General features: G+C 38.0%; 1 pseudogene; it reads right to left on the bottom strand.

The window, feature by feature from the left end:
• Positions 1-70: 70 nt before the first annotated feature.
• Positions 71-8,713, bottom strand: LOC141639226 (photosystem II CP43 reaction center protein-like; annotated as a pseudogene).
• Positions 8,714-23,610: the final 14,897 nt, after the last annotated feature.

The raw sequence follows: 23,610 nt of genomic DNA, 5'->3' as shown, positions 1-23,610 counted from the left end.
GCCTAGCCGAGCCATAAAATTAAAACTAAATAAAAGAAATCTATAATCTATAAATGAATAAAAAAAAGACTTTTTATGTATGATCAGATTCCAATCTGTATGATGTAATAAAACGTATTCCTACTTTGGAAACATTAAAGAAAACATTAAAACATTGAATTTATTGTCTCAATTAATCAATTAAGAGGGGTCATCGAAAGAACAGGTTCAAAATCACGATCAATTCCTTTTTCAAATCCTGCTGCAGCTGCACAAGCCCTTCCCGCATGCCACAAATGGCCTACAAATAGGAAGAATCCTAAAACAAAATGCGAAGTGGCTAACCAACTTCTAGGAGAGACATAGTTGACCGCGTTGATCTCGGTAGCTACACCACCCACAGAATTTAAAGAACCTAAAGGAGTGTGAGTCATATATTCAAATTTGAACGTCGTTCTTGCCAAGGTTGTATGTCTTTTTTCAGCCGACTCAAGTCCAAACCATTTGGACCCCTAATGGGTTCTAACCAAGGAGCGCGCAAATCCCAAAAACGCATAGTTTCTCCCCCAAAAATAACTTCTCCAAATCGAGAACGCATTAGATACTTACCTAAACCAGTTGGTCCTTGAGCGGATCCCACGTTAGCGCCAAGACGTTGATCTCTAACTAAAAAAGTAAATGCTTGGGCTTGAGAAGCTTCTGGTCCAGTGGGTCCGTAAAACTCACTAGGATAAGCAGATTATTGAACCGCATAAAAGCAACAAGCAATGAAACCAAAGACAGATAAAGCACCTAAACTATAAGACAAATAAGCTTCTCCCGACCAAACAAGTGCGCGACGAGCCCATGCAAAAGGTTTAGTTAAGATATGCCAAATTCCACCAAGTATACAAATGGAACCTATCCATACGTGCCCCCCGATTATATCTTCCAGATCGTCTACACTAACAATCCACCCTTCTCCCCCAAAAGGCGATTTTAGTAAATAACCTAATATAATACTTGGACTAAGGGTTATGTTGGTAATTTTTCTTACATCCCCCTCCCTCCCGAGCCTGGTATCATATACGCCCCCAAAATAAAGAGCTTTGAATACTACAAGAAAAGCGCCTATACCTAACAAGATTAAGTGAATGCCCAAAATTGTTGTCATTTTATTTCTATCTTTCCACACATAACCAAAGAATGGAAAAGATTCTTCAAGAGTTTCAGGGCCCGTATGCGCATGATAAATACCACCAAAGCCCAATACCGCCGAAGAAATTAAGTGAAGTACTCCGAGACAAAGTATGGAAAGGTGTCTATAACTTCTCCGCCGGGGCCTACCCACCATCCTAGAGTAGCTAGGTGGGGAAGTAAAATTAATCCTTGTCCATACATCGGTTTATCTAGTACGAAATGAGCCACTTCAAAGAGATTCATTGCTCCGGCTCAGAATACGATTAATCCGGCATGGGCTACATGAGCTCCAAGTAGTTTACCAGATAAATTGATAAGTCGAGCGTTCCCGGCCCACCAAGCGAAACCGGTGGTTTCCTGGTCACGACCGGCTAAAGCTAAAGTTCCATTAAAGAGCGTTTCCACGGGGTAGAACCTCCTCAGGGAATATAAGGTTTTCATGAGGCTGATCTTGAGCCGCCATTCAAGCACGAATACCTTCGTTTAAGAGAATATTTTTGGTGTAGAAAGTCTCAAATTCAGGATCTTCTACGCACGGATTTCCCGGGAAACAAAGTCATAGGCACGTAGGTTCAAGGCCAGACCGACTACCCCAAGAGCACTCATCCATAAACCGGTTCTCGGTACAAATAACATAAAGAAATGTAACCAACGTTTATTGGAAAAAGCAACCCCAAAGATTTGGGACCAAAAACGGTTAGCGGTGACCATTGAATAAGTTTCCTCGGCTTGGTTGGGTTAAAAGCCCTGAATGTATTTGCCCCATCACCATCTTCAAATAAAGTATTTTCTACGGTAGCACCATGAATAGCGCATAGCAGAGCGGCGCCCAATACACCAACAACCCCCATCATATGAAAAGGGTTCAGCGTCCAATTATGAAACCCTTGAAAAAAGAGGATGAATCGGAATATGGTCATTACACCAAAACTAGGCGCAAAGAACCAACCAGACTGGCCTAGTGGATAAATTAGGAATACAGAAACAAAAACAAAGAATTGGGCCAGAGAAATGCGATTGCATTATAAGGGCGCAATTGAACAGATCGAGCAAGTTCGAATTGGCGTAACATAAAACCTATTAGTCCGAAAGCGCCATGAAGAGCAACAAAAGTCCACATGCCGCCTAATTGACACCAACGAGTAAAATCTCCTTGTGCTTCAGACCCCACAAAGAACAACAAAGAGTGTGCTAAACTATTAGCGAGGAGTAGAAACGGGCTGCGGTTAAGAAATTGCAGCCTTCCAAATAGGAATCGGCCAACCCATGGGTATACCATGACGTTACAAACGTCGTACCCGTAAACCAACCCCCTACAGCGAAATAAGCACAAGGAAAGAGCAATAGACCAGACCAACCTACCACTACTACAAATACAGGCAACCACAACGGCCCTTTAACAACGCTTATTCACGAAAATCATCAAAACACGTTGTAGAATTTATTCCGCGAATTTTACCAAACTTAATTACAACGGTTATGTGTTGTTAGCCGTTGTTATTTGTTTTAACAACGGGTCATACTTAAACAACCGTTGTTAATGAAAAAACTAATAACAACGGTTAAATTTTAACCGTTGTTAATGGTTTGGCGCCAAATTAGTGAAAAGTAATCACAACGGTTATATTAGAACCCGTTTTTAATACTTTTTAACAACGGTTGTAGACTCAATAACCGTTGTTATTAATATTATGAAAATCTTAAGAACAACATATTGCTTTATTCTGCTATACGCTACAAACACAAACACAAGCTAATACTGCTACTATATCATCCTCCATTCCTCCCTGATCGTCTCTCTGTCTTCATCTCCGTCACTGTTGTCACGTCTTCTCTCCCTCATCGTGTTTATCAATCAGGTATATATATATATATGTTTCTTAGCAACACTTATAACTAGATATAGGATTTTTTGGGTTATTATCTAATTTGTTGATAATTTAGCTTAATTGCTTTCCTGAATTTCGTTTATTTGTTTGCCTATTATTGTATTTTCTGAATTAGTTGCCTATTATTACGAATGTAGAATAATGACTCGAACTTGGATGATTGATGCAAATATGAGTGACCGCACCTACAAGGATGGTTTAGCTGAATTTTATGAATTCATTTCGAACAATTTGAAAGGTTCTTCTAGTATTGCATGTCCTTGTGAAAGATGTGGTAATATTAGCTATATGGCTTTTCCGGACGTTAAAATACACCTAGAAAAGTGGAGATTTAGTCGATCCTATACACTTTGGATTTTTCATGGGGAATCATTAGAGGAAGAGAATAACTCTGAAGAAGATGATGTTGAGGTACACGAAAGGCTAACTGATGATCCTGAGTTTGCCGAGTTTTTGAGTTGGAAGAGTTGGAAGTAGAGAAGTTGAATGTTGGGTCTATAGATAATGAAGAGAATGATGATGAGTCCATTGCTTTTGAAGATGTAGGTGATGACACTAGTAATTGGGATGACCTTAACAACATGTATGAGAAGTTGTTTGAGTCCAAGCACCTCTCGTATCCTGGTTGTAAGTTCACAAAAATGTCGACTGTGGTGAAGTTGTATAATATCAAGGGGGCAAATGGGGTGAGTGACACGTGTTTCACTAGTTTTTTAGCCTTGATAAAGGAGTTGCTTCCCGATGGTAATGTTCTACCTGTTAAGACATATGAGGCGAAAAACTAATAAGAGGAGTGGGTATGAAATATGAGAAAATACATGCATGTCCAAATGATTGCATATTGTATCGGAAATTATATCAAAACTTAACCAATTGCCCTAAATGTTTGGAGTGGCGTTATAAGGATAAGGAAGGGATCCCGGCTAAGGTGTTGTGGTATTTTCCATTGATACCAAGAGTCATAAGGATTTATGCGAATCCCGATGATGCAAAAATGTTAACTTGGCATGAAACAGAAGAATAAATGATGGAAAGCTAAGACACCCTACAGAGATGGTAAGCAATGGAAATCGTTCGACGCTAAGTATCCCGAGTTCGGCAATGAACCTAGAAACTTACGTCTAGCGCTGTCCACGGATGGAATGAACCCACACGGAAACATGAGTAGCCAACATAGTACTTGGCCAGTAGTGTTGGCTATTTATAACTTACCTCCATATGTGTGCATGAAAAGAAAGTAATTGATGTTGTCGTTGTTAATTTCCGACCCTAAACAACCTGGAAATGATATAGATGTATATTTGGAACCTCTTCTAGATGATTTGCGATTGTTGTGGGATAGTGGGATAGAAGTATTTGATGCATATAAGAACGAAACTTTCAATTTGAGAGCGATGTTATTGTGTACAATATCTGACTATCCGGCTTATGGCGACCTTTCTGGGCACACAGTTCATGGGAAAGAGGCTTGTCCATTGTGTGGGGAGGATATCGAGTCCGAATACTTGAAGTCTTCTCGTAAGTATGTGTATATGGGAAATAGGAGGTTCTTGTCTCATGACCATTGTTATCGCAAGATGCAGAAAGCATTCAATGGAAGACAAGAACTTCGTCAACCTCCTAGAATTTTGAGTAGGCATGAAGTTTATCGAAAGTAAAGCATATTGAGATAGATTATGGGAAGAAGAGCGGCTCTAAATTGTCTACTCGTGGGTATAAGAAAAGATCCATATTTTTTGATAGACTTCCATATTGGCCTCGACTGAGGTCGCATTGCCTCGATTTCATGCACATTGAGAAAAATGTCCGTGATAATATTATCAATACCCTTCTGAATGTTCCCGGTAAAACAAAGGATAACGCCGCAGCTAGGGAAGATATGAAAATGATGGGTATTAGGCTAGAGTTGGCACCACAGAAGAGAGGTAATCGTACATTTTTACCGCCAGCAGCTTATACCCTTTCACGGAATGAGAGAAAAGAGTTCGTGCATGCTTGAATGGAATTAAAGTGCCACATGGTTATTCGTCGAACATCAAAAGCCTAGTGTCGATGCAAGACCTAAAACTCACCGGGTTAAAGTCACATGATTGTCACACTTTGATGCAACAATTACTACCTGTGGCTATTCGCTCCATTTTACCTGAAAAGGTAAGATATGCTATAACTAGATTCTGTCTCTTCTTCCAGTCTATATGCGAGAAAGTCATCGATCCCGATGACGCGGATTCATTGCAGGACCTCGTTGTAACCTCTCTTTGTCATGGTTGGAAATGTATTTTCCACCCTCTTTCTTCACTATCATGATTCATCTGACCATTCACTTGGTTAGGGAGATTTTGTACCTTGGGCCCGTGTACTTGAGATACCAATATCCTTTCGAAAGATTGATGAAAGTCTACAAGGACTATACATCTAATCGGTATCGCCCGGAAGGTTGTATTGCTGAACGCGCTATTTTAGACGAAGCTCTTTCATATTGTTACGCTCATCTCTCCCCTGAGGAGTTGATTGGCGTTCCTAAGAATCGTCATAGTGACTGGATGACCGGAAAAGGTATTAGGGGCCGGGTTGAAAAAATTGTGACACGTGAAATGTTGCATTTAGCACACATGTATGTGCTAAACAACGAAGATGAGGTGCAACCTTATATTCAACAACACAAAGATGAGCTCAAATACGATCACCAAAACAAGACCGAGAAGTGGATTGCGAACGAGCATACGAAGACGTTTCCGAGTGGTTTAGGAATATTGTCTTACAAAGTGTCTGATCAAACTGGTGATGACATCTCTCCTAGGTTACTACGTCTTGGTTTAGGTCCAAATGCCCGGGTCACCTTTTACAACAGTTTTGCCATTAATGGATATACCTTTTACACCCGCGAGCAAGATGAGGTGAGCACAATGCAAAATAGTGGTGTGAGTTCTGAATTTGAGGCAATGCACTTTGCTACTTCAAAAGATAAAAAGCCTATTTGGGGAAAATGCCTTTATTATGGTGTTATTCAAGAAATATTGGTACTAGATTACATTGATTTCATAATGCCTTTGTTTCGATGTAACTGGGTTGATAACAACATCCATTGTGTCCGAAAGGATAAGATGGGATGTACGTTGGTCAATCTGGGTAAGGTTGGCAATAATAAGGATGATCCTTTCATAATGGCATCCCAAGCTAAACAAGTGTTCTATGTCACCGATCCTATGGATAAGAAGTGGTCTGTTGTAATTGCCTATAAGGAAAAGAAGGAGTAGTCCATCCGATAATGGTGATGATGATCGATGTCGTTTTTGAGGGAATGGATCAGTCTACAATCAGTATCTTATTTCGACGATGTTGACACTGATCATGAGGACACCGAAAGCATCTATATGCGTGATGACCATGGTGAAGGTATTTGGGTTAACGAAGAAACTATGACATCCAAGAAACGCCCCGATCCTCGAGAATAGTTCATCGTGACACGATGCATGCATGCCGGTGTTGTCTTATTTTCTTGATCTTATTATTAGATGTGGATGTTTGGTGTTGAAATTGTGAATAATGTTGCGTATGTATTATTGTTAGTTTGGACCGAATGGAATTACGAATTTAAAAAAAAAAAAAAAAAGAGGTTCAACAATAACAACGGTTATATTTAAATTACCCGTTGTTAATACTTTCAACAACGGGTGTAGTACCTCTACCCGTTGTCAATTATTTTTTTTGACATATTTCATTTTGGCGCAAATTTGGTGAAAATATATTACAACGGGTATATTTTAACCGTTGTAATAAACTTTTGACAACGGTTTACTTTTTATTGACCCGTTGTTATTAACATATAACAACGGTTCTTCTTTGAGCACCCGTTGTCAATAGTTTGTCTTAATAAAAACTAATATAGAAACCCATACAAAGATGCCATACACAAACACACACAACATTATTATTAGTTCAACCGTTGGTATCCTGAGTTAATTCTTCTCTCTTCCTCGCTTTTTACATTCTCGCGCCGCCGCCCCGCCTCCGAAGCCCGATTCCGTTACCTTCCCTTATCATCCTGCTCGTTCTCTTTATCATCATCATCAACAGGTATGTTCACTTTAATTTTGTGTTTCGTCATTAGGGTTTTAAGACGATCATCTTGTTTCTTTTTCATGCATCTGTTTGTTTTTCGTCTTCTTTGTTATCTTTATCATCCCGCATCATCTACTTTACTCCTCTTATCGGGGTTTAGGATTTTAGAAGCTCAATCTTTTGTTTTAAATTTTCATTCCTATTAGGGTTTAGGGTTTTAGATAATACTCCGCATGTACGTTGTTAAGTTGTTCATTTCCAGCTATATCATTCATATTTGGGTTTTAGAATTATCATGGGTGAAAAACGTAAAAGAAGTCAAAAGAATAATGAGCCTGGTGATAATAAGCCTGGTGAGAGGGGTGCTACGAAGTTCAAGAAAGTCCTTGCGCTATAGCCGCTAAACAAAATTGCCCAAATAACATGGAGTGAGATGGGTTTCCCTACTGGTCCAAATGCGGGTCTTTTCTCCAGTTGGATTGGTGCTTGCACAAGACAGTTTGTGCCTATCCATTTAGATGATGTTAGAACTTTGAATCCAAAATTGGCGGAGTTATACTTGGCTCGTGTAAAGGAAGGCTTTATTATACCCGATATAAGCCATGATGAGTATTTAATGCATAAGGCGAATGGATGTCCACAGCGGTGGAAGTGTGGCGTTGCTAGGGATTGGTTGTATGTGGACAAGGCAACGGGGAGATGCGTAAGAGCCCACCGGAAAACAAGTGTCCCACCATCAAGCAGGAAGAATGGGATCTTTTCAAAAAGATGAGAACTACCGAGAAGTTTCAGTTAAATATCCTCGCCTTTTAACGATTTACCTATCATTTTTTTAATTAATGAGTCCTTTATATAATCTTTTATTATCTCATCTACTTGCGCTTTTATATAATTATTTGAAGGCCGTTAGCAAAAGAAATCGTGCTAATATTTCATGCAAGAAGGGGAAATTCTATGGTTCTCGAGGCGGTTACAGAAAGATAGAAGAGGACCTCGTAAGTAGCATGCATTATTGCCCTGTGAGACTTTATTTTTTTAATCACACTTGGACTTGCATTGATACACATTTACGTGTATAAATGTTACCATGTTAATGTGTAGGTGGCAAAGGGAGTGAAAGAGGTGGATCGGCATGTAACTTATAAACATGGGCACACGCCTAAAGGATTCCGGTCGTCGCATGACAAATATGATGAGGAAGTTTTGACCAACATAGTAAGCATTATTTTATTAAGACGAGTTCATTACTAACTTTATTATTTTAGTCACAAATATAATTTGAAGTTTATTTAATATATTATAGGATAACGTATTGAAAGAGGTAGAAGAAGGGAAATTCACTCCCAGTGGTCGTAATGACGTTCTTGCTAGAGCGATCGGCCGACCCGAACATCCAGGTCGTTTGAGGGGCGTCCCACAGGTTGGAGTAACGAAATATTATGGGAAAACCGCCGATAAAGAAGAAAAGGAAGACTAAGTCTCGAGAACGCCGACATGGTAACATTTATTCTATTATTTTCATTTAAGTTCAATTCACATGTTATTGTTGGGATAAAAATTGCCGACACATTACATTCTTGGCAAGCAGCTTCGCTTAATGGCATCCGTACTACTAAAGCAGCAATCTTGGAGGTAAGCTTTCCGAAGAAGAAGTGAAGATGATGGAGGATGTCATTTCTAAAGGGGGTAATAATAAGGTACAACAGATTGGTGAAGAGGCCGCTACTACCTTGGCAATACATGAGAAGGAAGTATCGGTCAACGAGATTCAGAAGATCGTGTACCTAATAATGCTTCCGGTTGTAACAACTAAAGCCGATTAGGTACCTAATACTTCCTTATTTTTCTTTTGTTTTTTTTTGGGTAAGATCAGGGGGTGTGTTCACTGCCAACTTCTGACATGGTTAATTTTATTAGGTAAATAATGGGTCTGAAAAGGAGATGCAACTTGAGAAGACGGCTGATGGAAAACAGCATACATCCCCTTCAAGTCAGTTCCCTGTTTTCAGTAAGGTATGCATGAAGTGTTTAATTAGTTAAATTTATATGAATGCTGAAGTTTGTGCAAAAATCGGCCCGAGATGAAAGCGTTTTTGCAAAATCTTTTGAATGTCAAGCGTTTTTGCAAAGATATAATAATGTATGTGTGTATTCTTCAGGCCGTAAACAAGAGGCCAGTTATTCTTGCTGACCCTAATAGAATCGAAAAGCCACATGTGCGTGTTGGCCAGGGTCTCGTAGAAAACAAATCACAGCGAAATGAAACCTCGTAGTTCATGGCGAAAAACTTTTGCCGAATCATAGAATAGTAGAGATAACTACAGTCAATCCAGGCCATGAAAACTTTCAACTGCCTGTCCCAGTTCGTGACGACATTACCATTCTGGGAGATGCGCTTGGAAGTTTCATCCAATGGCCTGATACTCACATCTACTTGGCGAAGATATCTCCCACGCCCGAGCAAAAGCTGAAAGCAAATTGGGGTTAGAAGAAATACCTTTATATATATGTTACATTTTTAATTGTTGAATGTTTTTATATGTTAAATTTATATGTTATTTTTTTTTGTAGGGAACAAAAAAGGCGGCTTTGGCGGATAAGCCTAAGTCCACAGACATGCCAACGACCTCGTCGAGACAACAACTTGATGAGGTATTTAATTAACTTCTCCATTTTTTTAAAACCTCGCTCCCTTTATTTATATTTTGTCTGTATTTATAAGAAGCATGGTAATTTTGTGTAGGGGACAAAAAGACCGATAAGCCTAAGTCCCCACCCGCCTTACTTACCGCTACTACTACCTCATCATTGAAAGAGCAAGTTGACGAGGTATTTAATTAAGTACGCTTTTATTTTTATTACTCCAACTCGGATATGTTACCTTTGGATTTTTTATTATTTTAATTATCTACTACATGTGTAGGCTGGTGGTAGTAGCACAAAATCAAAGACTCATTCTTTCCTGACTAAAGTTAGGAGTTTAAACTCCACAAAATATAAAGGGAAGGATTACATGCAAAAAGTAAGAACGGTGACGATGATGAGACTGCATGAGGAGGTCAGCCTTCGCATAACCACCGAGCAAGTGATAGTTATTCCGCTCGAGGAGGATATTCTAGGGGCTGAGCGCCAAGCGATTATATCATGGGATCTCGCTAGTCGTATGGGCTGCCTAGACCGCATTGATGTATCACACATATTTGTTTGGATGAAGTAAGTTTCTTAATAAATAATTTCATAGTCTAATATTCTCGACTACTAGATAGTGTTTTAAATAATTAATTAATACCGTAATAATGTAGGATATTGAAATTGAGAGTGATCCCCGAGAAGAATATTCCATCTGATCTATACGGATTCCTGTGCCCCTATGTTTTATCTTTATTTATTCCGGATTTCTCGTTCGAACAACGGGTAGATTATATTGCTCAGCAATTGGCGACAACCAAGAAGCTGATTTTTGGCGCTTATAATGAAAAAGGGTAATAAACAAATTAATATTACGTTTCCCCCTACAATTGCATTTTCATACCTAATATATGTACTTGTTAATAATGATGATGTCTCTTGATGTAGGACTCATTGGGTGCTAGCAGCCATCATGCCGACAAGGAATAAAGTTTTCTGGTTGGACTCTTTACATAATCAACCAAGCGAGACTTTTAAGCACTTGATTAATATGTAAGTTTATAATACTGATTTATTTATAATAACATTTTCATTTTTTATTTATAGAAAAAGTTCTTTCATATTTTTGCCCCTAAAAAATTAGTTTCTGCCTCCTTTTTTATTTTTTAAAAAAAGGGCCTTTAAGAAGAAAAGAGCAAACGAGCAGGATCAACCCACGGAAGATTCTGATGTTGGCCCTGATTTTATTACGATAACAGGGGTACGTGCTCAAATACAATAACATTAAGTGCAAAATCTGTGTTTAATACTAATACAATACCTAAAGTTCAAGATTCTGATGTGAGCCTTCTCTCGTCTGTTTTTTTTATGTAATAATAGGTCCCTCGCCAGCCAGATAGCATACAATGTGGATACTACGCTTGTCGGTTCATGTTGGAGATTATTAGGCGAAGATATCTCGTTATTCCGCATAAGGTTAGTAATAATTTAAACATGTGTTTATTACTTTTTTTTAAATTAGAGCTAATGTTGTCTTGCTTGTCGCTATATATATATACCATGATGTTGCTAATGTTGTCTTGCTTGTTGCTATATATACCATAATGTCTTCTCTTTGTTTTTTCCGCAAAGATGCAATCAACCCGTCACAACAGATTGAGAAGTACTCAAGTGTAGATATAGACGAGGTAAGAGACATGTGGGGCAACTACGCCTTAGAATATTTAGAAATGCATGATACTCGTAGTTTAGATCAACTTATTAGTAAATTTTTTTTTGAAGTTAGGGAATGATTAGTTCATGTAAATTCAACTCCTTGTAAGTATATATATATATATATGATGCAAATTTCTTTGTTGTGGTTGAATTGAATCTATTGAGTTCTCGATGAACCCAAATGTGATTTATCTTTGGTGCCGTATATGGTGTCACGACATATGCGAGTTTTTGAATGGCATGAAACAAATTTATTTTTTCAAAACATTAGGAGTATGTAATAATGACGGTTACTAAAAAAAACCGTTGTGAATACCTTCACAACGGTTAATAAAAATAACACCGTTGTGAATGACATTCACAAATACCCGCGCATAATATTCAACAACAGGTATTAAACATAAAACCGTTGTTAAAAGTCTTCACAATTTTGGAGGTAAAATTACAACAACGGGTATTAAACATAAAACCGTTGTTACTAAAAATTTCAACAACGGGTATGTACCATAAACCCGTGGTCAAAGACTTCACAATTTTGGAGGGAAAGTTACAACAACGGTTATACATACGACAACCGTTGTTATATTATTCCCTCCAAAATTTTGAAACACTTTCCACAACGGAGCACACCCAACAACAACGGCTTTTAACCGTGGTGAATACTTTAGACAACGGTTTCCCTAAATAAGCAAACCGTTGTAAATACTTTCTACAACGGCCGCTTTAATAACGTCCGCTTTTTTATTTTACAACGGTTTTTACCCGTTGTTATAGGTCAGATCTGTAGTAGTGTACAAAAAAAAATCTTTTTCATCTTTGGTAAATTTACCAACGGCTATAGTCATAGTGATCCTCCTATTCAACTACTTCAACCATTTCCGAGCACCTTATAGCATTAGCATTTTCTGGAGTTCGAGAATTATTTTATTTCTTTTTTTTTTTTTTTTTTGATTTCTCGTCCACGGACCTTAGTTTAGCGATAGGGTTTCGAAAAATAAATCCTTTAGCGGTTCATAAATGAACTTAGGTTAAATTAAATTCAATTATTTATATTTATTAATTTTAACTTATTAGACTCAACGATTAACTATTACTTTTGTGAAAAAAGAACTGTTCAAGGAACAGCCAGATCTACTCCCTCACTGCCGTCGGAAATTTTAGAGTATATCTTTTCATTTTCGCGGGTTAAGGTAAGAAAGGTACTTCGACTATTTTTTTATTTACATTTTATTCTGTCAGAAAAAGAGAGAATTCCTATTTTTACTTAATTAAAATTAAATTTAATATGATATTCAATATTCATTCAATAAAAAAAGGAAACTTGAAATAAAAGTTTCCTTCCCGGATGCATTCTCCATTAAATTGTTGGAACAAAAATATGGGGGTGCATGGATATAGAAATTGTTTGTACATGAAGTCGCGCTATATCGAATAAGATTTCAATAGATAAGGTCGAACTTACTTCCATTTGGGAATCAAAGAAAAAATAGATATTGAAAATGGCTTTTTTTATGCTGTGATTTGTAATTTAATAAAAGTTTTATCCTCTTTATGAGGAAGATAATAGCCAATTTTTTAATGCGGAATCGGAATAACTAGGAACACAAAGAATTAGTAGGAAATATCGACAAATTCATGCAGAGTTTAAAGAAAAAAAGGTCAATTGTTTCATTTTAATCTCAATCACATTTTAATATCAGAATAGTGGGTAGAGTCATGATTCAATAGGTCAGGTCCACTTATTTTTTCATTTGTTGATTTATAATTTTGTTATTCTAAACAATTTTATTGAAATAAAAAAATAATATAAAATCTAAATATTTAATGATTCAACAGACCGCTTATACGATTTTTATTATTTAGTCATTATAATGAAGATTAGTTCAACTTTATAATATAATTATATATTAGATATCAACAAAAACTCTATTCCGCGTGCAAATATGATGGTGTTTTTTTATGAAACACCTCAAAAAGTATTATTATTATTATTATTATTACCATTATTACAACCATTATTATTACTATTATTTTTATTATTTTTATTTTATTTATTATAAAAGTGCAAACGTTTATTAATCAATCAAAAGTTTACAGGAAATTGGTGGGTAGCCGAGATACAATCTGGGCGCCCACCCCCTTAGCAATAGCAAAGCTAAGTCTAGTGAAAATAAAAGCAACAGCGCGCGCTCCGGCATCCTGAGACAGAGAATATTTCTGAATCCGCTTGAGCAGTGCAATGGCATCCGCCTCCAACTCCCCCAAAGCAGAGAAAGAAAAAGGTAAGAAACCATAACCGATCCCCGAACATAAGCCCTGGTACTTGGCGCATTTGCGCCGAGCAGCATCAATCATCACACTTCCGGGTACGAAATCAGACATTCCAGACTGAGTCAAAGGGGAAGACCCAGTCAGGTCTATACACACATCCCGTATTATTATTATTATTATTATTATTATTATTGTTATTGTTATTGTTATTGTTATTGTTATTGTTATTGTTATTGTTATTGTTATTGTTATTGTTATTGTTATTGTTATTGTTATTGTTATTGTTATTGTTATTGTTATTGTTATTGTTATTGTTATTGTTATTGTTATTGTTATTGTTATTGTTATTATTATTATTATTATTATTATTATTATTATTATTATTATTATTATTATTATTATTATTATTATTCTTCTTCTTCTTCTTCTTCTTCTTCTTCTTCTTCTTCTTCTTCTTCTTATTATTATTATTATTATTATTATTATTATTATTATTATTATTAATATTATTATTATTTTTTTTTTTTTATAAAGGGATGCGCGCAGCTTTCATTAAAATAAGAATAAAAGCTTACATGAAATTGGTGGGGAGCCGAGAGACAATCTGGGCTCCCACACCCTTAGCAATAGCAAAGCTAAGTCTAGTAAAAATGTAAGCTGCCACCCGAGCCCCAGCATCCTGAGATACCGAGAATTTCTGGATCCGCTTGAGCAAGGCAACAGCATCCGAACCCAGCTCCCCAAGTGAAGAGAAGGAGAAAGGAAGGAAACCATAACCCGCTATCGCGCACAAATCCCCATACTTAGCACACTTTCGCTGAGCAGCATCAGCGACAACCCGGCCTGGCACAAAATCTGTCAACCCAGTCTGAGTCAAAGGTGAAGAACCTGTCAGGTCGACGCACACATCACGCCCCCTGTCCCAAGAATAAAGTAATAAATCCGCAGGACGAAGAGAGCCACCATGCCCATCAACCAAACCGATATCAACCTCCTTCCCCGCAGTAATACCAGATCTATAGCAGATGTCGAAAAGAGTGTCCCGGACAAGGTTATGCCGATGTTTAACGCCGACAAGATTTCAAAGAGTAAGAAACAGCGTGGTCCCCAAAAACATCCCCAAAGAAAAACCCGAGAGCAAGCAGGACAGGGCCTAGATACCGTGAATAACGGAACACCCAGACGATACCCCAGCACACTCCGGTAAGTCCTCCCGTTCATAGTCTGCCCCAACCCTGAGATAGGAACCGCACGTAACCAATCAGAGGAGTGAGAACCCTGCTGAGACTGCCATAAGGCAAGCTGGCGCGGTGTCAAGGAGAAAACAGACTCTGAGGCAACAGCAACCGTCGTGAAATAAATATCTGCCAATTTCTTCATAAGTTTGGGGGCAGCAATTTCACTAGGGCGACCTAATATGTCAGAACCTGTAGTCGCAGTAAACACCTGTGCGGCATCATCAAAAGCAGGGCCAGCCTACAATACCGAAGGGCCGAGGAGCTTAGCCGCAAACCCCAGACCGCAAGCGGACGCAATAAAAGCATAAAATAAAACATCTCCCGCCGCATAGACACCAAGACCACCAAGATGAAAAGGGAAAGTAGCAAGGCGCCACTGCCAATCCCCAAAACCCGGCCCTGACGCGGTGACAATACGTTCCAAGCTAGAACGAAGAGCGGCATCAAAAGGAAGATGGACAGACCCAAAAACACTAGGGGAGCAAGTACGAAGGGAGAAGTAGAGCTTAGAGATACCAGTACAAGCTCGAAGAAGAAGCAACTCACATTGCGGGTCCTCAATCCTCGCAACCAAGTCCATTAGCTCAATGGTCTTAGTTACTCTCGTCGCCACAATCTCGCCGCTAAAACCAGGACAAGTACTGACAGGTCCTCCCAAAACTGTAACACCACGCAAAGGCCGAGAAATAGAAGTGGGGAAAACCCCAGGAAGCCGACTCCGGGGATCCTCAACAGGCCAAAAGACCTCCGTCTTGGAGACATTAAGATGCAATCCAAAAAGAGGGCCATCCAACCTAATCAAGTCCAAAACCTTCCCCACCTCCAAAGTATCTCCCACAATGGTGCCATCATCTAAGTACCAGCTGCAAAGTGAGATCAAAGTGTCCTGATCTTGCAAACCAAAGGATGCAAAACCAACGCGAAAAGCAAAGGCCCCAAAGGATCACCTGCGTGAACACCCCGACAAGACCACAAGCAAGTGCTCCCCATAAAAAAGGCGGGCCGGCTGAATAACAAAACTCCACCCAACGGGAGAGAGCCGGGCACCGACGGGCGGACCTCCCCGAAGCATGGTCGAACGGTCAACAAGGTTGAACGCATTCGAAATCAACCAAAGAACATAGAAAGCCCCACTGCTCCCCCGAGCCTCAATGAGCCGGTTCAAGGCATGCAAGATAGCCTCTCCTCCACCGGACACACCCACCCCGAATCAAGCCCATCAAAATAAGAAGATAAGGACGGGCCAACCATAGAAGCACCAACCTTAGAGACAAGCCGTCTCCAGACTGCATCGACAAAGAATAGGACGAACTCCACCACCCGGTTTAACGAGTGGTGTGAGAGGGCGCCGGCAATGTACTCACCCGCAGGAAGAGGGCACCGACCTCAAGAAAAAGATTAACCACCCTAGTAATAGAAGTGATCAAATCATCGGAGATAGCCACAGCGGCGCCACTCAAACAAATCCATAAGGTGTCAAGCACGAAAACCATCCCTCCCACAAGAAGTACCACGAGGGAAGCTCCGAATCATATCCAAGACCACCGCGGAAGAGGCAACCGAGAGGATGATGATCCCTGCACAGAGGAGGCAATGAAGGAGGCGGGCGACAGGATGCTTCTCACGCAGGGCCACGAGAGTGGCATCGGAGTAGGGGCGACCCCGAGGAAGAAAGCACTCGTACAAAGAAGCGGTAATGGCCATCTGATATCTTCCACCGGATTGGCGAGGTTAAGGTCACTCAAATCGAGATCCTCATCCACAGAAAAAGAAGAAGGACCTCATCAAAGCACTCCTGTAATAACCGCAAACCCCCAGGCGTCCCCAAGCAAGAATAGCCCCTGCAATACTCTCCCCGATGCCGACGCCGAATAGTACCGACACTCATGATTACTCCGAGGAGCAAAAGTCCCGAGCAAACAAAGAGGTAAAGCAAGCAAACGAACCCGGCGGGAGAGATCACTAGGGGCATCAAACACCGCATCCAAGGCCCCTTTCAAAGCCCGAGCAAACCCAAGACGACTTAGGAGGAATAGATTTCACAAAGGTCATGCGAAGGCCCAAAGACAAGAAACGATCCAACGAAGATATAGACCACCAACAAGCTCCACACTATCATCAGAAGAAACCGAAGTAGAAGGAGCCAAAGGTCTCGGAATACCATAAATATGGAAGGTGTAAATGCCATCAACACACCCCGGATGCTCCACAATATCACCCCGATTATGCCGACATCTAGCACCAAGAGTATGGGTCATAAAACACACCCCACACAAACCGAACCCCATCCGTCTCAAAGAACTCTCGGCATTGAATAAACAAATAAACTATCGAAAGAGTCTCGCGTAAGGTCCAACGCCCCGTCATGACAATGTCTGGTCCCGCAAATGTTTCTTCCAAGTCGCTTTGTAAGGCCCTTACCGAAACCATCCCGACACCCATGAAGACCCGAAAAAGGACAATGGTACCGTACAAGCTCGGGCATGAAGGAACACACCACCAACCTGCACAGAAAACTATAGAGCCACCGACAAACACCACCCGAACGGAAAACCACTAAACAGGTTTACGCACAAGCAGCTTAGAGCTCAAAAGGACCCGCTACCAAAGATCCAAAAGGGCAACCCAAACCATCACCAACGCACCACCCACTCCGGTGATGATCAACAACCAACCGCGAAACCAACACACCCACAAGAGTCGTCAAAATGCACCCAAACTCCACAAGCACCCACTACCCGTAACACCCACACAACCCACCCAGCAGCAGCAAAGGTGGCAGAGGTGGCCGGACACCGGAGAACAGCGAGCAAAAAAATACCAGCAACACGGGAAGAAGAAGAAAAGAGAACCGAAACCGAAAACAAAGAAAAAGCAGGCACTTACCGGAAAAAGATCACAGGCGTAGTCGTATAACCACCACCTTAGACCTGGCGACGTGAGGTCTGTGGCCCAATGGTGGTGGCAATGGGAATAAACGGCGCAGAAACGTCGAAACTCCCGACAAAGGCAAATCTCCCTCACGATATATACCTAAGAAAGAATGGCAGCCGCAAGAAAAACAACCAACAAACACCACCCAGACCGGCGACGTGTGGTCTAAATGGTCGGCTTGGTGCGGTGGCTGGCAGCCGCCGTCAGAAAGACGTCAGAAAAGCAGGCGATCGTTTGCCCTAATCCACGCATAAACCAAAAACAGAAACCCTAAAAAACCCAACACCGAAAAACTCACCACCAGCGGAGAGAAGGACCCAAAGGCGATGGTGGTGATGGTATAGGTGACGGTAGCCGGGCGATGCGGTGGTGGTCGAGCAAACAGTAAGAGAAATCGCACAAGCAGTCCACGTGAAATCGCCTCTCTCTCTCCTCACCTCTCAAATTATTATTATTATTATTATTATTATTATTATTATTATTATTATTATTATTATTATTATTATTATTATTATTATTATTATTATTATTATTATTATTATTATTATTATTATTATTATTATTATTATTATTATTATTATTATTATTATTATTATTATTATTATTATTATTATTATTATTATTATTATTATTATTATTATTATTATTATTATTATTATTATTATTATTATTATTATTATTATTATTATTATTATTATTATTATTGTTATTATTGTTATTGTTTTTATTGTTGTTATTGTTGTTATTATTATTGTTATTATTATTACTATTATTACTATTATTACTATTATTACTATTATTACTATTATTACTATTATTACTATTATTACTATTATTACTATTATTACTATTATTATTATTATTATTATTATTATTATTATTATTATTATTATTATTATTATTATTATTATTATTATTATTATTATTATTATTATTATTATTATTATTATTATTATTATTATTATTATTATTATTATTATTAACGAGCTACAAGGTTGCATCAAAGGTGGTCGAACACTATGTTCGTGGTTCCTGCTAATGTTCAACATCAAATTCGCATCAAGACTCATAAGAATTTATTATTATTGTTGTTGTTGTTGTTGTTGTTGTTGTTGTTGTTGTTGTTGTTGTTGTTGTTGTTGTTGTTGTTGTTGTTGTAGTTTTTGTTGTTATTATTACTATTACTATTATTATTATTATTACTATTATTTTATTTAAAAATAAAGGGATGCATGCATCTTTCATAGATAGAAAAATAAAAGTTTACATGAAATTGGTGGGGAGCCGAGATAATAATAATAATTATTATTATTACTATTATTAGTATTATTATTATTATTATTATTATTATTATTATTATTATTGTTACTACTATTATTATTACTATTATTACTACTATTATTATTATTATTATTATTATTATTATTTATTATTATTTGTTTTATAAAAGGATGCACGCAGCTTTCATAAATAGGAAAATGAAAGAGTTTACATGAAATTGGTGGGGAACCGAGAGACAATTATTATTATTATTATGTTAGTTAGAAATTAGTAGAATGTTGGAAATTGGTTAAAAATATAAGTTAGAAATTGTTATGTTAGTTAGAAATTATTAGTATATTAGTGGAATATAAATTGTAAGTTAGAAATTGGTTTAAAATGAAGTTAGAAATGATTATAAAACTAATGTCAAATGTTGGAAATTGGTTTAAAATGCAATTTACAAATTGTTATGCTAGTTAGAAATTAGTAGAATATAAATTGTAAGTTAGAAAATGGTTTAAAATTAGTAGCCATTGTTATTGTTATCGATGTTCAAATTATTGTTGGTGTTGATGTTGACCTAGTACCCGTTCAAGAATTACTCATTAGGAGCAATTCTTGAATAGTCCCCATTTTGGGACTGTCTTTGTACGTGTCAAATCACTTAGGTAGTAAACACGTACTTGTGATTTATTAAGGAGGAAAGAGTTTGGCGACGATTCCTTTAATGTTCTCTGAATACATTTGTGGAATAATTATTTATTCAACATTGTGTATTTGGAGAATCGAGGGCAATTGTCGCCAAATTTTTCCTCATTAATAAATAGCAGGTGTGTGTTTATTACTAGTGACTTGAAACGTACATTGACAAAGTTTAGGTTGGAGTGATATGGATCCAATTCAAGATGGAGTACTTGTTGACAATAATTACATTTTTTGTCCGGTAATGTTTATTGTGTATTCTTGGTTGTTATTATTCTTGTTATGCTATTGTTTGTTTATGACATAGATATATTTGAATGTAGATACATAACATGAAAATATTAGAACGATAGTGGATGTATGAAAGATTAGATGAAAAAAAAAGAAACCCAAGGCTGAATTTGCAGAGGGTGTGAGCTAGGGAGTATATTGAATTCGCGGAATAAAGTACCGTGTATAAGGATGTAGGTGAAGTGAGGTGTCCATGTAAAAAATGTAAGAACATAGCTTATAGAGGGAAGAGGGATGTTCAAAGTCATCTTTGGTCGAATGGTTTTGCCGATAATTACTATGTATGGACGCACCACGGTGAGAAGTTGCCTATCAAATAAAGTACGAGTAGCGTACTTAGTAGTGGAAATCCTTACCGGGAGATGGTGGAAAATGAATTACGCGATAATATTAAACAAATATTGGAAGATCAACTTAATCCCGACGACCTTCGAGATGAAGACCTGCGTTATGAAACCCCAAACCCCCAAGTTTCTTCCTTCTTTAAAATGCTAGAACAAGCCGAACAACCAATGTATAAGGGAAGTAATATGAGTTTGTTGCAAGCGGCCGCTAGGTTGGTAACACTCAAATGTGAGAACAACATATCTCTTAGATACGTTGATGCACTACTACAAATCCAGGCAACTACAACGCCCGTTTAACAACGCTTATTCACGAAAATCACAATAGACGTTGTAGAATGTATGGCGCGAATTTTACTAAAATTAATTACAACGGGTATGGTTATATAACCGTTGTTATATGTTTTAACAACGGGTCAAACATGCACAACCGTTGTTAATAATTTGGCGCAAAGTTAGTGAAAAGTAATCACAACGGTTATTTTTGAAACCCGTTGTTAAAACTTATTTAACAACGGTTGTTGTTTTACAACCGTTGTTAAAACGTTTTAACAACGGTTTTTGTTTAACAACCGTTGTCAATACTTTCCATACTATAAACCACACAAACACGAGATCGCCTAATACCACAAAACACAAACCTTAACACAAACACAAACACAAACACAGACAAACACAAACCCAAACACAAACACAAAAACAAAACACACACTTTCTCATCGTCTCTTTCTCTCTTTCTCATCGTCGCTTTATCATCTCGCCGTCACTGTTGATTTCATCGTCTCTTACTTTCTCTAATTATCAGGTAAATCTCGCCGTCACTGTTGGTTTCATCGTCATTATTTTCTTTTTCTAATTATTTCATTTGAATGTATGTGTTTTTATCGATCATTATGTTATTTCTCTAAGTATTATTCGCTTAATTAGCTAGTAAAACAAATTAAATTAAATAAAATAAAGAAGAAGCAAGATGATAGAGAGGAATGCATGATAAACTTAATTAATATATATATATATATACATAAATTAAAAAAAAAAATTACATTAATAAAAATGCAATTCTTAAATTTTCATAGAGAGTCTTATTCTCTTCTATGATATCCGTCCTCTCCTCCTTAGCTATTTGAGGTTCCGTTCAAAGCAGCTTGCTATATCGTCATATAGCCGCAGAATCGCACGCTCCGACAAGCCATCTTTTTTGGCGTCATTCAGTACTGATCGAGCATCCACAAGGTAGCTCCTGAAACTGTCCTCAATGTGGAGCAACCGACGGATGAAACTGTTGTTGTTCTCGATCATAGTAAGAGTCTTAAGGATGATATCATTCATTTTGTTGATGAAGTTTGGAGTTTGTTTGAAAGATTAATTAGGGTTTGGAGTTTGTTTTAGCAGTTAGGGTTTGGAGATAATGAGATAATGGAATGGTAGTTGAGATAATGCATGTATTTATACTAAGTAATGTGTCGTTTAAGTTGTTTTTTAATTAATATATGTTTAGGAAGTTGTGCCATAATCATCATCATATCTCTCTCTGCTGCTTCAAATCTTATTATAACCCTTCTCATTCCATATTGTTCATTCATATGCACAGGGATGGCAGTAATAATGCATGCATCGGAATTATAACGGGCCGTAATTATGCATGCATCTAGTAATATTTAATTTATTTATTTTTTATTTTTGAAAAACAAACAACAACGGTTATTGAGAAACAATCCGTTGTCTTTAGTTATAACAACGGTTTTGTATATTACAACCCGTTGTTATAACTTTCCCCCCAAAATTGAGTCAAACTTTCCACAACGGGTTTTTGTACTTAAAACCGTTGTTAATAGGTTTAACAACGGGTTCCTTAAGAAAACCAACCGTTGTTAAAACCTTTTACAACGGACGCTTTAACAACGTCCGCTTTTTATATAACAACGGTTTTTAACCGTTGTTATAGCCTCAGATCTGTAGTAGTGATGGTTTTATGTCGTTCGTTGGTGACATTATTCCAAAGGATAATCAAATGGCGCATAATTTTAATGAGATTAAGAAGGTGCTTAAGGGATTGCCACCACCCCAGGAGAAGATCGATGTGTGTCCTACTGTATGCATGCTTTTTTGGGAGGAAAATGCTAATCTTGAGGAATGCACAAAGTGTCAAGCACTTCAGATAAGAGTGCAAAGAATTCAAGTGGAAGGCGAATTCGTTGTAAACCACTAAATTATTTCCCGCTTGCGCAAAGGTTACAACGACTATATGCAACCAAGCACAAAGCAGGTGAGATGAGTTGGCACTATAAAAACTCTCGATGAAGAGAAATTGAGACAATGGCACACCCAAGTAATGGAGAAGTGTGGAAACATTTCGATAGAAAGTATCCAAGATTTGCAAGTGAGCCTCGTAATGTTGGCCCGTGATTTTCACTCTGTACAACTTACCTCCTTGGTTATGCATGAAGAGACAATTTATATTCTTATCTTTGCTCATTCTAGGTCCTAAGAACCCTAAGGCAAATTTGGATGTCTACCTCCAACCATTAATCAAAGAGTGGAAAGAACTTTGGGAAACTGGCGTGTACGCCAATGTCTCTAAGAAACAAAATTATCAATTAAAGGCTGCATTAATGTGGACAATCAATGATTTTTCTGGATATGGTATGCTTTCCGGCTGGTCTACAATTGGGTATCGTGCTTGTCCTTATTGTCAAGAAAAAGACCATAAATCTTTTTGGCTAAACATAGTGGCAAGGTTAGTTGGTTCGATTGTCACCGTGAGTTCTTGAAACCTGATCATCCTTTCCGCAACAATTGCAGGCATTTCTTAAAGAACAGGAAAAAGATAATCGCATAGCCGCAGCGAAACTAACCGGTGATAAGGTGAGGGATACGGTAAAAGATTTACCAAAAATAGTTGATGTTTCTGATCAAGAATTAAAAAGATTGAAATACAAGAAGGAAGGTCGGTGGAAAAAAAGCATATTTTGGGAACTTCCTTATTACAAAATGTTGTTTATTCGACACAACTTAGATGTTATTCACATTGAGAAAAACCATTTTGAACATATTATCAACACGACGATCAATGTACCAAAGAAAACTACACTTGGACCTAAAGGTAAAGCTGAC

The sequence above is a fragment of the Silene latifolia genome, unplaced genomic scaffold (assembly GCF_048544455.1).
Source record: "Silene latifolia isolate original U9 population unplaced genomic scaffold, ASM4854445v1 scaffold_308, whole genome shotgun sequence".
Lineage (NCBI taxonomy): Eukaryota > Viridiplantae > Streptophyta > Magnoliopsida > Caryophyllales > Caryophyllaceae > Silene > Silene latifolia.
Note: the sequence above shows the minus strand (reverse complement) of the source record. Positions and strands in the feature narration are given on the sequence as shown.